General features: G+C 37.7%; 1 long non-coding RNA gene across 1 annotated transcript in view; it reads right to left on the bottom strand.

The window, feature by feature from the left end:
- Nucleotides 1-15,003, bottom strand: part of LOC129146369 (uncharacterized) — a 135,125-nt gene that overhangs the window by 90,813 nt on the left and 29,309 nt on the right. Inside the window, exon 3 of the long non-coding RNA XR_008553006.1 lies at nt 11,688-11,729. This is a non-coding gene — a long non-coding RNA (uncharacterized LOC129146369). The remainder of the gene's footprint in view (nt 1-11,687; nt 11,730-15,003) is intronic.

Below are 15,003 nucleotides of genomic sequence, written 5' to 3'. Positions count from 1 at the left end.
AAATAAGAGCCCACTATTTGACTCTGGACATGGGTTAAAAAGAAAAACCAGAACACCTGAACCCTGGCTTAACATCATTTTAAACCTCATGCATGACATTTTAAAGCTTAAAAATAAAACACCAAAATCCAAACATTTTAGTACCCCCACTACGCAGATCAAACAGATTATTGACACAATAGAAAAGAGGGAAAAAACATGAGAAATAATACTTTTTAACATCTAACATCTGTAGAAACCATGGAAAGAACATATAAATATTACTCTAAATAAACTCAGTTTCTGAAAGCTAGTTAGAAATGATAAAACTGAGGTTCCAAGAGATTAAGTAACATGGATAATTTCTCAGAACTTGTTTGTGGACTAAATACTGGGTTGAAAGAAAAAAGCAGACAGTCTCTCTCTTTTTTTTTTTTCTTCAAGCAACTTTGTCTTGGGGAAGCCAAATCCTCCCTTGGGGTCAATACCCTCTCCTCTAAAATGAATAAATTTGACAAGCAGACATTAGGGAGCTCCCTTGATTATGCTCATGTGCTGCTGTTCTCCCCTGGACTATGGGTGGGATCTGAGACCTACTTCTAATCCACAGTCTACAGCAAAGGTAACAAGATGTACATGATTAGTTTACTTGAGATCATAACACTCGTAAGGAGACTTTCTTTCTTGATGGTTTTGAAGAAGCAAACTAAATGCCCTCAAAGAGATGAATGGATCAAGAATGGAATACTACTCAGCAATCAAAAAAGATAACCCTGTGCCATTTGTGACAACATTTATGGAGTTGGAAGGGATTATGCTCAGTGAAATAAGTCTGAAGGAAAAAGAAAAATATTAGATGGTTTCACTTATAAGTGGAATATAGGGAAGAGCACAAGGGATTATAGTGATGGTCACAGATGCCACGATGGTGGGGGAATTATGGTTGCTACGCATGAGGGGAGAAATTGAACACTGTACAAAAATGAATAATGATGTAAGAAGATTTAAAAAAAATTATTAAAAAAAGAAGCCAACTGAGATGCAGGCTGCCACATGCTGTGTCAGAAGAAACTGAGAACAGCCTCTGGCCAAGGGCTAGCAAAGAAGTGAAGATACCTGGTAGTTGGTCAACTGAATGCCATCAACAACCATGTGAGCCTGGAATGGGACTTCTCTCCATGGACTCCAGATGAGAATCCAGCATAGGCTGACTCCCCAATAATGGCTTTAAAGAGGACCTGGTCAAAAGCCATGTGCAGACATCAGTCTCCATAAATCCCATTATCATTGGCTTTAAATAAAAGAAAATGTATTATAACCCAGAACAAAATGTGTGTTATGGGGCAGATGTCAGGTTGGTTAAGTAACTGAACATCAGACTAAATCTATGTCAACTCTACCCTCAGCTCAACACCCTCAGTGTTTTTACACATGGCTGCAGGGATTCCAGGCTTCACATTCAGAGTAAAAGATGGGCTATATCTTCCTTACATCTGTCCCAAAACTCTTCCTGGAAGACACCCTTCACCTCTAGTGATAAATCTGGCCACATGCCCACCTTCAAATGAATTAGTCAAGAGAAATGTGCCACTCACATGATTTATTTATAGGAGTTAGGATGTACCCTAAGAGTTGGAGAGCAAGGGACCCCTCTTACTCAGTCATAGTGGAAAGGCTTGGAGACCCCAACATCACTGTGATTTGCCAATCAGAAGGGAGATATGAAAAGCAATTCAGGGGGATACGCCACAGTAATAAAGTCCCTGAGGCTCTGACATGTTTTGATCAGTGAATAATCCATGTGGAAAGCTATTTGTTCAACTGGTGCTTTTCAAATTCCTTTCTGGTAGACACTTTAGTGTGCACTCAATACCTGATGATGAATGAAACAAAAACAGTTCCTTCCTTCAAAGTGTACAGCTTGGTGGGAAAACATAGAAATAGGCAACTTTAATAGCAAGAGGTGGCAAGTACAGAAAGCTATGAGAGCACCGAGTTGTGCAAAGATTTCCTAAAGGAAGTATGAGTACAAGTCCAGAAGCTTATATCAAATGTTTAGTGATGTGTATGCCCATGAACTCCATATCTTCTGGGCTACACAGCACATCTGCCCAGGACTAAAATTCTAGATGCACTATCTATTACAAAAGCCAATAGCAAGGCCTCCCTGTCCACAGTCTCTGCAGCGCGGGTTGGATTCCCACCAGCTGGCAAGAATCCCACATAGTGTGGCAGACCTCTCCTGTCTCGCCCACTGCTCCCCTCAGCAGTGTATTTCATCAGTCTGCCTGTTCTGTTCCCTGCTCTGTCTGTGGTGAATCCTCTCACCTCCCCCACCTTTATCCCCCCCATGCATCTGGCTTGTACCCTGGTTCTTGTATAAATAAATAAATCTTAAAAAAAGCCAATAGCATATGTGACAAATTAAAGCTAAGTATAAATTAATTAGATTAAATACAAGAAAAATACCAGTTCTTCAGCTGCACTACCCACATTTTAAGGGCTCAGTAGGCATGTAGACAGCTAGTGGTTACTGTATGCCATCACCCAAGAAGTCTTATTGGATAATGCTACCCTTGAACTTGGAGAAAGTTCAAAAAAGCCTCAACAAAATTTGCAGGCATAGCATTCACACACACTCCTTCTCTAATAGCTATGACCCTATGTTATCATTGCTAGTATTTTCCAGCCTCTACCAAAGAACTCTCAAAGCCAATTACGGTTTCCATTATGGACTGCTGTCCTCCTTATAGCTGAGGCCCCTCGTTACCATCGAAAACTCTTTTTCTGCCAGATGAAAAATTTGGCAGGTAATCGAAGTTTCCAGGGGCACTCAAAGGACAAATAGGAAGGCTCACTGTGACAATATCACAGAACAGCCCAAGGCATAGTAGGAAAGAAACAATCCTAAGTTCTTTGGCAGATTGCTCTTCTGGCAACTTCACACATGAGTTATATGAACAGGGCAGGTTGATGGTTAATATAACCCCATCGAATTGAGAATTAGTTAGTGAAGAAAGATCAGCTACTCACTGTGCTTACTCCTCACTGCAGAACTTGGAAAGAAAAACTGGACTTTCAAGTATCCTGATCACGTGGACAAATATAGCTCATAGAGAGAGGGGTGAGGTAATTATTGCTTCTGATCTCAATTGGTCCATTTAACTTAAGACAGAAAAAGGGGCATAAACCAGCTGGTACAGTTGTAGGCAACTAATTATTTGCTTGCTTGGTAATATTTCCATTCACTTTAATTAAGGTTTCCTATGAGGTACCATGAGTTGGGTTACCTCTTTTAGCTTGTGGAAAACTGTAGAAGAGATATCACATTTCTTCAGTGCCCCAGAGCAGGGTATGATAGAATTGAAAAGTTACATGACGCTCATCGCCAGAGGTTTTTAGTTCAAAATAATGTTGCTGGTTCAAATGAAGAAGTGAATGAAGAAGCTTAAAAGGCGACAACACACCTTTTGGTCAGAGAAGCCAGTATCTTAAGAAGCCAAGGCCGATCACAAGTGTCAAGGGAAAGTTATAAAAATAGATGCAGGAAATGAGCAAAAGATGAAGAAACAGAGCTATGGAAAGTCAGATGTAGGACTCAGTGGATAAACCTTGATGGAAGTTTCCAGCATAAACACATCTGCCTGTTTTCTGCCTGAAAGAGTTAGGGAGGCCATGAAAGTATCTCAAAGAGAGAGAGAGAGAGGAAATAAATGAGTAAGCAGGTTGTCTAGAGTCAGAGAGAGTAAAATTGCCTGGTCACCTACTCCACCTGAGATTATAATGCAGTTCCAGGGGTTCCCATTAGTGTGCAAGAATAGTTGAAACAAAAATAGAATTGAAAGTAATAATTAAAATAAGGAAAACATGAAATTTAATTTTATTAATAAATTCTTTATTAATGTTATAATAAAGTCTTCTTTATTAATTTTATTTTACTTTTGGTGACCAGTACTAAAACCAGGTGGGAAAAATAGCCAATGCAATTTGAATGGTGTTGGCACAGTTAACACAATGGCTCATGTGACCCACCTAATCTGGCAAACAACTTGGGCTGCAGGATACTGGGGAGATGATTTGAGAACCACAAATTCCCGTGTTTGTGCAGCACTCGGGCCCAGCTAGTTTTACACCTCTCTGCATTATAGTTAACCTTGTCCTATCATGAAATATGTATCTTTACTAGGATGATAAAAAGTTTAACAATAAATTGAAATAATAACAGTGATAGCAAAGGAGGCGGCCAGGGCAACTATTCAAAAACTATAATCTTTTGAAGCTAGGCGGAGCCAAGGGTGTATTTGTTTTGGCTTCTGTCCCAGCTGCAGACTGCCTGAGGTAGTCAACTACATTTCTGTCAACAGAAAGAAACTATTATAACAAAATGCATGTTGATCAGGAAGTGTGGCCACAGTGAGGGACGCTGAGGAAGTGCTGTTTTTATAATGCATTCTGAAAATATGTCCTGAGCCCATTAGTGACAATAGGAAAATCCCCCTCCTGACTCAGCTCCTCCTCCACTCACCTGCAACTGCCAGAAAGGGCAGCAAATGGGGCTGATTTGCCTATTAAATACTGCCTGTGGGCAAACTGGTAACCTCAGAGCTCTTTCAGAGTTTGGGCGGGGTCAGTAAGTCATTTTGGGGGGTTCTTTCTCTCTATGTCCTTTATTGTTGCTTCATGGTTTCCCTTTCTAATTTTTATAATGGACAGACCCTTGATATACATTAGCTATAAATCCAATATAATTGTGCAATAATTTGTATATGTTAATATACTGATAAAACTGATATACAAATAATGCCAAAGGAAGCCAATCTTCATGAACTTTAGCTACCTTTTTCCTATTCTGGAACATTCCTTGACATCAGATCTTTCAGGCCTCTATCATGAATGCAATATTCTCTACCATCCCATGTACACCTCCATTACTGTCCACTGCTGAAGTCCATGGTCAGCACTAAAATTCAGGGCTGTCTTTGCCCTCAGGTTTACCCTACACAACTGTCACATCTACACAGGAGCAGCCTCACAAATTGAAAGGTCATTTGACAACTTATATCAGCACAATTTCAAGGGCTTGGCATGGGTCCTTTTCAGCAACAAGGGTATGTTACAAGTATTTTCTTTCTTTTACAGATATGGAAACTGAGTTCACTGACCTTGTTATATTGAAAAGACCCTTGATATACATTAGATATAAATCTAATATGACCTACCCAAGTTTACACAGACAATATTTGAGAAAAGTGGGATTTGAGTTCTGGATCATATTCTGTCCAGAGAGACCCTGCTCTTTAAAGCAGAGCTTCTCATACTTGGTACACATGAATCACAGAAGGATCTTGTTAGAATGCAGACTCTAGCTCAATAGGTCTGAGTTGGGACCCAAGAATTTTTAACATTCTTTCAGGTGGCGGTTGGATAGTCCTGGTACTACACTTTGGATACCAAAGCTTTGAGAAACTCTTCACAAATTAAGCCTAAAGCTGAGAACATTTGGAAGAGAAATGGTCACTAATCATTTGGAAACACTGAATACAGGATCTGGATAGAAAATCTACTCAACTCTGGGAAAGTCTGTCTTCCCCAGGACCCACTGCAGGGGGCCACAAGGGATGATGCTGCTTTCTAGTCATCTTGATATCAAAGCTGGATCTTAAGACAAGGTCTGCAACAGAACCTAACAGCAGAGGTCTTCTGTCCTGTTCCCACCATACAGAGAAGGATCTACCATGCAAAAGTCCTACCATGCAAAGAAGGATGCAGAAGAAAATTTACAAAGCACTGAAATTATGTGGCTTATCAGGAGACAGTCACCTATAAGAAGAAATAGCCACCAGACTGGTTTGTCAGCCAAGAAACAATAGATTTTTAGCCATATCCACATGTCTGACACTGCTGTATAATATTTTTATCTTTTTTTTGCAAAGATTTATTTATTTATGCTTACAAGAGCTGGGGTACAGGTCAGAGGTGTGGGGGGGGGGAGGATTCACCAGAGACAGAGTGGGGAACAGAACAGGCAGATTGACTGAGGTACACTGCTGAAGAGAGCAGCAGGTGAGTCAGGAGAGGTCTGCTGCACCTCTGCTGTATACTATTTAAAAGCAAGACTTCTTAGATCAGATTCCTCTGGAATAAAGAGCATGTTCACCATTAATGGACTGGTTAATTTTGAAGATATTACTTAACTTTTGTTGTTTCATCTTTTATCTACAAGCAGCAACCATAATAGTATTTACCTCAAGATATGTCACTAGAATTGATAAGATGTCACATGGAAAGCACCTTGAAGACATACTAGCATTTTAGTTCTGTCATCAGGTGCCAAAGGGGTCAAAAGAGCAGATGTCCAAATGGAAATAAAAATATTTCATTCACTTGATTTTCACAGAAACTTTCACTTATGCTATTATTATTATATTATTATTATTATTATTATGAGTTTTATTCACTTTCAGTGAATAAATTTTTCCCTTTGACCTAAGAACCTTAGAATTTAAATCCCCATCTCCTACAAAGACATGTTGCTTTAATTTGAATGTTGCTTTTTCCATTCCTGAGAACACAGGGATTCAGAAAGAAATAGAATCTTTTCCTCTTGTTCGAGTAATACTGAAACAAAGCAGAATTCTTCAAATACAGATGGGATCAACTTCACAGCTATAGTAAAAACCAGCAGCTATCAATAAGACACCAAGAAACCAGTCACCAAGACGAGATGAACAAAAAATGCTGACTAAAGTATTTCATCTTATCTCTGTTATCTCTTTTTCCCATAACCAATCCTCACTTCTTATGTTTTGCATAGGGCCAGACTTTGCAAGAATAATGCTATGAAGACAATAATGTGCCTGTGTTAAGAGCTGATGTTTAGTACCAAAGAGCGGCTTGAAAATGTAAGCATTTATTTCAATGAAATCTAAAAGACCAAATACATGCAAAAATGTGTCCACTTACCCATTTTCTTTACCTATCCCAAAGGAAAAAAAAAACAAAACACAAAATGAACTATATGCGGTTTCTGCAGAAAAAAATATTTGCTCTGAGGGAAATCTCTAGCTCAAAAACAAGGCAGGATCGAGCACCCCTGGTGGCGCAACAAGTTGAGTGCAGCACTGTGAAGCTGTCTGCAGCCTCTGCAGCGCGGGTTTGATTCCCAGACAGCCAGGGAGATAGCCACATGGAGCTGCAGACTTCTCCTGTCTCGCCGGTTGCTCCCCTCAGCAGTGTTTCTGGTTCACCTGCCTGTTCTGCACCCTGCTCTGTCTCTGATGAATTCTCTTGCCTTCCTGCACCTTTGGCCTGACCCTAGTTCTTATATAAATAAATTTTTAAAAATCTTAAAAAAAAAAAAACAAGGCAGGATAATAGCAATTTATTGTCATGAGATTACTACAGTGATGAAAGTTTGGCCACGATGCATGCAGCCAAGTAAGCGGAATTCAAGTATTGTTGGGAGTTTTCCAATCCTTCTCTTTAAACACAGTCCTGTCAGTCTTGAAACCTCGAGGGATCTATAAAACATAATTACTAAGGTAATTGATAAGGACCAAACCAAGCCAAAAGGCAAAGACAAAGTTTGAAATGCCAGCCAGTTTTCAAAATCTTCCTCTAAAACGTGTCTTCTGCACACCACTCTCAGTTTACAATAAAGATGTAAAATGTTTTCATTCCTATGTCCTAATCTCAGTCAGAATTTTCTATCAGGTTTTAAGGGACAGATCACAAAGATATACAAAGAACTCACATGGCTCAACAAAAACAAAATAAACAATCCAGTCAAGAAATGGGCAGAAGAACTCAAAAGTCATTTCTCCAAAGAGGAAATGCAAATGGCCAATAGGCATATGAAAAAATGTTCAGCATCACTTGTAATCAGGGAAATACAAATCAAAACCACAATGAGATACCATCTTACACCAGTGAGAATGGCACATATCAAAAAACCAAGCAACAACAAATGTTGGCGAGGATGTGCTGAAAAAGGAACTCTCCTGTTCTGCTGGTGGGAGTGCAAACTGGTCCAACCACTATGGAAAGCTGTCTGGAGGTTCCTCAGTCTACTAAAAATGAAGCTACCATATGTCCCAGTAATTCCACTCCTAGGGATCTACCCAAAGGACACAAAAACAGTGATTCAAAAGAACACCTGTACCCCTATATTTATTGCAGCACTGTTTACAATAGGTAAAACCTGGAAACAACCCAAATACCCAAAAATAGATGACTGGATCAAGAAGATGTGGTATATATACACAACGGAATATTATTCAGCAATCAAATAGATAAACTCATGCCATTCACAGCAACATGGATGGAGCTAGAAGGAATTATGCTCAGTAAAAATAAGTCAGAAGGAAAAAGAAAAGTATCGGATGGTTTCATCACTGGGGTGATGGTGCATGGGTGCCTTGGGAAGGAAATTCTATGGGGACTCAATTTCAAGGGGTGGGGGAAGCAAATACTATTTTAAAATATTTAAAAATGATAAATGTTAAAGTAAAAAAATAAAATAAATTTAAAAAATTAAAAAAAGAATTTTCTATCAGGTTTAATGTTCACATGGAAAGTAAATAATTGCAGGGACTGGACATCTAGAACTATTCAATTCTACTGAAGTTCTTCTGCAGGTGTCTCTCAGATGAGTTTCACTGTTTTGTCAAGGGTCGGTGCTGGGGTTTTCTAATCCAAATTGAGTATAGGGTTGGTGTAGTGGGCATGAGGGGGAGCAGTGCTTTCTCCATCCCCAGTTGATCTATGTGACTTTGGTGCCAAAGCTGCCAACTGACCCAAGTCTAATGGTTGTCAGAAGCAGGTGTGGTGTTTCTGTGATGGACCGCATGAAATGTAACCAATAAATTTTGCTCACAACCAACATTAATTTAATCTGAATCACTGCATAAGTTATTAAAGTGGTTCTATTGATGAGAATTCAGTATCACTAAAGGTTTAGTTTGATACATTTATGATTTGGTTATCTTCTGGCTCTGAAGATAAAGAGAAAATAGAAAAGTCAGATGATTCCACTGGGGTGAAGTACAGCAAATATTCTTTTTGTTCAGCGCTCAGAAAGAGTCATGGGTTTTCCGTTTCAAGCTCAATTTAACTAAGCCTTTTGGGCTCAGAGTTTCATTTACTCTAGGCCAAACAAAACTTCCCTGTGGCAGAAAAAAAAGAGAAAGAAAAAAATCTCAGAGTAAAGGAAGAAAATCTACATAGAGATTTCTGAACATTAAAAAAGCTTTAAGAAAGCAATGCCTTCATTGCAACATGCGAATATAAAACGTATTGGATTTATTGGAACTGAAAATGGATTTCTAAAACTCTCTGGCCTGAAAACCTTCTATCAAGCCAATAATCAGACCCCTCCACATTACAGCTATGAACCCTACTCCTTTCTCACTTTACTTTAATTCTTTTCAGATTACTAATCACTGAAAAGCAGCTAGCCCCTACACTATGACAGTCTAAGGCTCAATTTATTCATCCCTAATACATTATCTGGGGGCAGGAGCGCTTACCAAATTGAACTCTCTCAAAATCAAAATTACTACGGTATCCCAAGGAAGAGCAATGAATAGAAGAAGATGATAACCAAGCCACCATGACTCACAAAGGTTTAGTTCAGGAGATTAAAATCCAAACCAGGTGACTGTAGGCAAAGAAGCAAATTTAATACAATGAGCCCAGTTCTTTGCTACCTGTTTGCACAAAGTTCCCATTGACTTTCCTGAAGAGCTCCTAAGAGGGCCCGAGGTATGATGTATTTGCTGGTATGGTTGGAATGCACCGACTGACCTTTTCTAAGCACACAGTCAAACACACTCAAGTGTTTGTGACACTGTCCCCTGTGGTAGTTGACCTGAATTTTAGGTGAAGAACGTATCTTAAATCATTTTGAGGATAAAGGAGAAACCTTAATTGTGAGTAGTTTGCTCTTTAATAAAAAAATCTTCTAGACTCTCTGGATGTGTAACATGCATTTCTTCCAAGTCTTCTCTTAGACACACAAGTTCCCTACCATCTATGTTGTCCACCAGTTCGACAAAAACAAATGGACAGATAGGAAAGAAACAGAGAATTTTCTTAAGTTCAAATGGTATGTGCCACGTGTCTGGATCAAAAGAACCTAGAGCTTGGGCAGTGATCCATATTTTGCCAGGTTTAATTGGCTAATAGGGACTCAATTGTTTCCAGTTATCAATGTATACCATACAAAACACACAATACTTCCTTCAGGATCAAGACTACAAGTGCGTGGGAGTAAAAAGTACATTGGAAGCTTAAGATTAGTTTCAATAAAGAGAAACCAACATTACGGTGAAGTCCAAGAAGAAAAAAAACAACAACACTCAAGTATGAATAAGAAAAAGACTGGAAGGCATATCCTTACACAACTGCATTTAGTAAAATCCAGTGAAGGAAGACAAAAACTTAGAATGAACAAAATAATAGGAGCGTGTTTTGAAGCTTAATGGAAATTCTAAAAGATTCTGGCTATTCAGGAGATTCTTATTTATTAATTTTGTTACCTTTAGCTTTGGCAAAACATATAGAAAATGTACTGCCAAGCCTGCAGGTAAAGAGATGTTGTCTCAACCCTGGGTAGTGCCAAGTGTACAAACACTGATTTCTGCAACGGTTTATTCATGTTGAACAATTATTCTTCCATTCGTCATCTATTAAATAGAGACATTCTTTTTCATTTTATCCAGCTATCAGAACTATTTAATACAACATGATCTGTTATATTAGCTTTACTGTAGAAAGTATTCAGCAATGATAAAAAGGTACCAGATGATTATGTAAGTCGAGAAAAGGAACTTGTAAGGGGAAGCCACCATGATAACAGTTTTAAAAATCTCTGTCTTCTGACTTAAACTCTACTGGAAGAAATATAAGAAAATTTCAAAATATCTCCAATTGCAAGATGAGAAAAATAATGTCCGCAATTAACCTAGAAATTGAAGCTAGAGTGCAAGTTTCTCATGTAATTAGACTTCTAGATTACTTTGATTCTATTCTAGCCTATTCCAGAACACTCCCAGCCTTCTTTGCTGTCAGCAGGATGACTAATAGGTCACTGTTTTTCAAAGAGCAAAGATAGGAACAGAAGCAGGAGCATCACCTAGAAACTTAACTACAAATGCAAATTCCTTCACATGCATCCCTTTCCTGATGCTTCTGAATCAGGAATTTTAAAGTTTTAGCCCAGAAATCTGCTTTTACCATGTCTTCTAAGTGATTCTGATGTATCTTCAAATTTGAGAACCATTAAGTTAAGTAGGGAATATGGAAACCCCATAAGACAGGAATAATAAAGTGGAAAATGAAAAGACAGATTTTTTTTTTAAAAAATAGAAAGAACATGGAAATAATAAATCACAATGAAAAAAATTGAGAACAGAGAGCTATGTCTATCTTATGAAAAAAGAAAAGAAAGCTAAATCCCCTTTTTTGCTCCTGTGGCCTTAAGTCATTTAACTTTTATCACTATAGGTTATTTCATGAATTTTGAAAAAATAACATTACATTATTTTTATCTTGGAGATCAAATAATAAATTTTCTTTTCAATTAGCAAATGTGATTAACTTCAAGATTTCAAATTGCCAGAGATCTTATTTTTAAGTCAATTGCTGTGAATAAGAACAATTTCTGCTGTTATCTGTATGAACCAAATTGTTTATAATAATGTACATACCCCATGTTCTTAAAAAAATGTCCATCTCAATGTATCTTCAATCTGCAAAAGTGATTTAAGAATAATCTTGAATGATTTGGGTTTTAGATATGTTAGAAATCTTTCCTCCAGGCTTAGTGCTTTACACTTACCTCCTCCAATATTTACTTGAAGAGAACAATACACATACTAAGAGCAGAGGTGAGTCACCCTAAATTTGATTTGAAAACCCAGCACTCAAAAGTCACCCTGTCAGATACAGCACTTCTGCTAGACCAATGGGGTCTCATTATAAAGTGGCAGAGAGCATTCCCTCACAGACCAGAACCCCAGATAATCCATCTTACCTTGTCACCACTGGATTCAGTTCCTAATTCAAGTATTGCCCAGCAACTCTTTATCATCCATTCAACAGATAAGTCATAGACTACTTCTCTGCCTAATTCAATTATTCTATGTATGTGTGTGTATATATATATATATATATATATATATATACATGGTACAGTATTTAGAAGCCTTTGGTTTCTACTTGATGGTCACTAACTTCAAAAAAGCTTCCTCCCCCTTACCTATAAATTTCACATCAATAATCTCCTCACATGGTCCCATAGTAGACACTGTCTTGTATCAGTCTGATTAATTATCCATCATCTCAACTAAATGTAAGCTCTTTCAGCACCAAGCTGTAGTTATCAGTGGCCATAACAACAAGTCCTTTGCTCACATAATTAGTTAAGTGAATAAATAAGTGAATATATAAATGACATTGTGTGGTTCAGAAATCTTTTTTTTTTTTTTTTTTTTTTTTTTTTTTTTTTTATAGAGGCATGCTTTTATTTATTTATTTATTTGTTTGTTTGTTCTTGTTTATACATGCACTGGGTACAGTCAGAAGCGCGGGAGGGTGAGAGAATTCACCAGAGCCAGATCAGGGAGCAGAGCAGGCAGAAGGACCGAAGTACACTGCTGAGGGGAGCAGCGGGCGGCAGGAGAGGTCTGCGCGCCATGTGGGACCCTCCTCCAGTGGCCGGGGAGCAGCCGGGGATCGAACCGGCGCCGCAGAGGCTGCGGGCAGCTTCGCAACCCAGCGCTCAACCGCTGCGCCACCGGGGAGGTCCCAGAAATCTTTTTTTAAGACTAGATTTATGGAGGCACTATAGGCCTACCATAATATTTACTGTATTTAAATATAAGGCTTTACTAATTTGAACAAATATATAATATCCTACAACCATCACCATAACAAAACAAGGAATATTCTTACAACCTCCCATCTGGATGTAGTCAATTCTCTACATCCACCCTGAGTCCAGGGAAACCACTGATGGATTTTGTACTGCTATAGCTTGTCTTTTCCAGAATACCAAATAAATGGAAAAATACAGAGAGTATTTTGTCTTCCATGTTTTTTTGCACTTCTTCATATTGCTTTTTATGTTCATCCAAGTTGTCACATGTCAGCAACTAAGACTTTACTGTTGTGTTGTATGCCATTGTTTACATACTCATTGTCCTATTATCTATTTACCTGTTAATGTTAACTTTTAAAGCATATGAGCTGTTTCTGATTTTTGTTATTATGAATAGCAAACATTGTACTCTGAACATTTTCCTACAGGTCTTTCTATTTCTCTTGGGTGGATAAGGTTGAGTCATATAGTAGCTATTTAACTTGATAATCAACTTTCCATTTATTTTTTTACTTCATAGTTAACATTTGTTCATTCATTCCTTTAGCTAGCTACCAATCTCTATTTTAATACAGCCTGATTTGAGAGATTCTTATATTCAGCACCAAATTCACTCTTCTTAAATGACTGTATTAGTTAAAATTATCACCAGAGACATAGAATATTTCCCATTTTCTTCATATCAATAGCAATACTTGATATTTTCAGTCTTTTTCAATTTTGTAGTTTTAGAGTATACATATAATTATCTCATTGTAGTTTTATTTTGAATTTTGCTGAGTATATTGTAGTTATTAACATCTTAATATTATATTTGCTGAAGTATCTATTTAATTTCTTTACTTGTTTCTTCTAGTCAATTGTTGGACATTTAATTATTGGGTTCTATTCTTTATAAGCCTGGATTCAAATTTTTTATCAGCTATGTATTTTGCAAATATTTTCACTTCTTTCAGTCTGGTCCTTTTATTTTATTAATGGTATATTTTGGAGAGTAAAACTTCTTAATGTGATGAAGGCCAACTTGTCATGTTTTATTTTTTTTCTTGGTACATGCTTTTTTGATGATATCTAACTCAAGTTCATAAGAACCTTCTATGTATTCTAGTTATTTGTAGTTTTGGTGCTTATGTTAGGTCTATAATACATATTCAATTAATTTTTATATATGCTGTAAAAGTTGAGGTTCATTCTTCTGCTATTGGTATAAATTTTGTTGCAACACCATTTGATGAAGACTACTCTCCACTAATGAATTACGCTGGCAACTGACAAGGTGTGTGTTGATATTTTTCTGGTCTCTCTTGTTTTATTCCATTAATCTATATATCAGTCATTATACTGATTTCATTTTTGCAAATTCACATTAACTCTTGAAATCCAATAGTTCAAGACCTTCAATTTTACCTTTGCCCCCACTGTTTAGCGAGGTTCTTTGTAAGTTAACTGTAACTTTAGAATCAATTTATCAGTTTCTACAAAATTGCTTGTTGGGATTTGACTGGAATTTCACTAAATCTATAGATAAATTTGTGAAGAATTGGCATCTTAAAAACATGGGGTCTTCAATGCACAGCCATGCTGTGTCTCTTCATTTATTTAATTATTTATTTGTTTTTTCAAGATTTATCTATCTATACAAGCACTGGGTACAGTCAGAAGTGTGGGAGGGTGAGAGAATTCACCAGAGCCAGAGGGGAAAGCAGAGCAGGCAGACTGATGAAATACACTGCTGAGGGGAAAAGCGGGCAGCAGGAGAGGTCTGCCCGCCATGTGGGAACCTCACCCGGTGGCCGGGGATCGAACCAGCACTGCAGAGGTCACGGGCAGCTTCGCAACCCAGCGCTCAACCGCCATGCCACCGGGGAGGCCCTCTTCATTTATTTAGATAACCTTTAAGTTTTATACTTGTCAGTATAAGAACTTATGCACAATTTCAGTTACATCTGTATTTCTCTATTGCATTTTTATCTATTGTAAATGGTCCTATCTTTTCAAATTCTAATTATTTGCTACTAGTAATCAGAAATGAAATCATTTTTGTATATTGACCTTGTGCCCAACACATTTATTAACCTCAATTATTCTCCGATCCTTTTCAGATTCCTAAAGATTCTCTAAATAAATGATTGTGTTGTCTAAAA

This window comes from Talpa occidentalis, unplaced genomic scaffold (genome assembly GCF_014898055.3).
Source record: "Talpa occidentalis isolate TD23 unplaced genomic scaffold, MPIMG_talOcc4v2.1 talOcc4.2, whole genome shotgun sequence".
Taxonomy (NCBI): Eukaryota; Metazoa; Chordata; class Mammalia; order Eulipotyphla; family Talpidae; genus Talpa; species Talpa occidentalis.
Note: the sequence above shows the minus strand (reverse complement) of the source record. Positions and strands in the feature narration are given on the sequence as shown.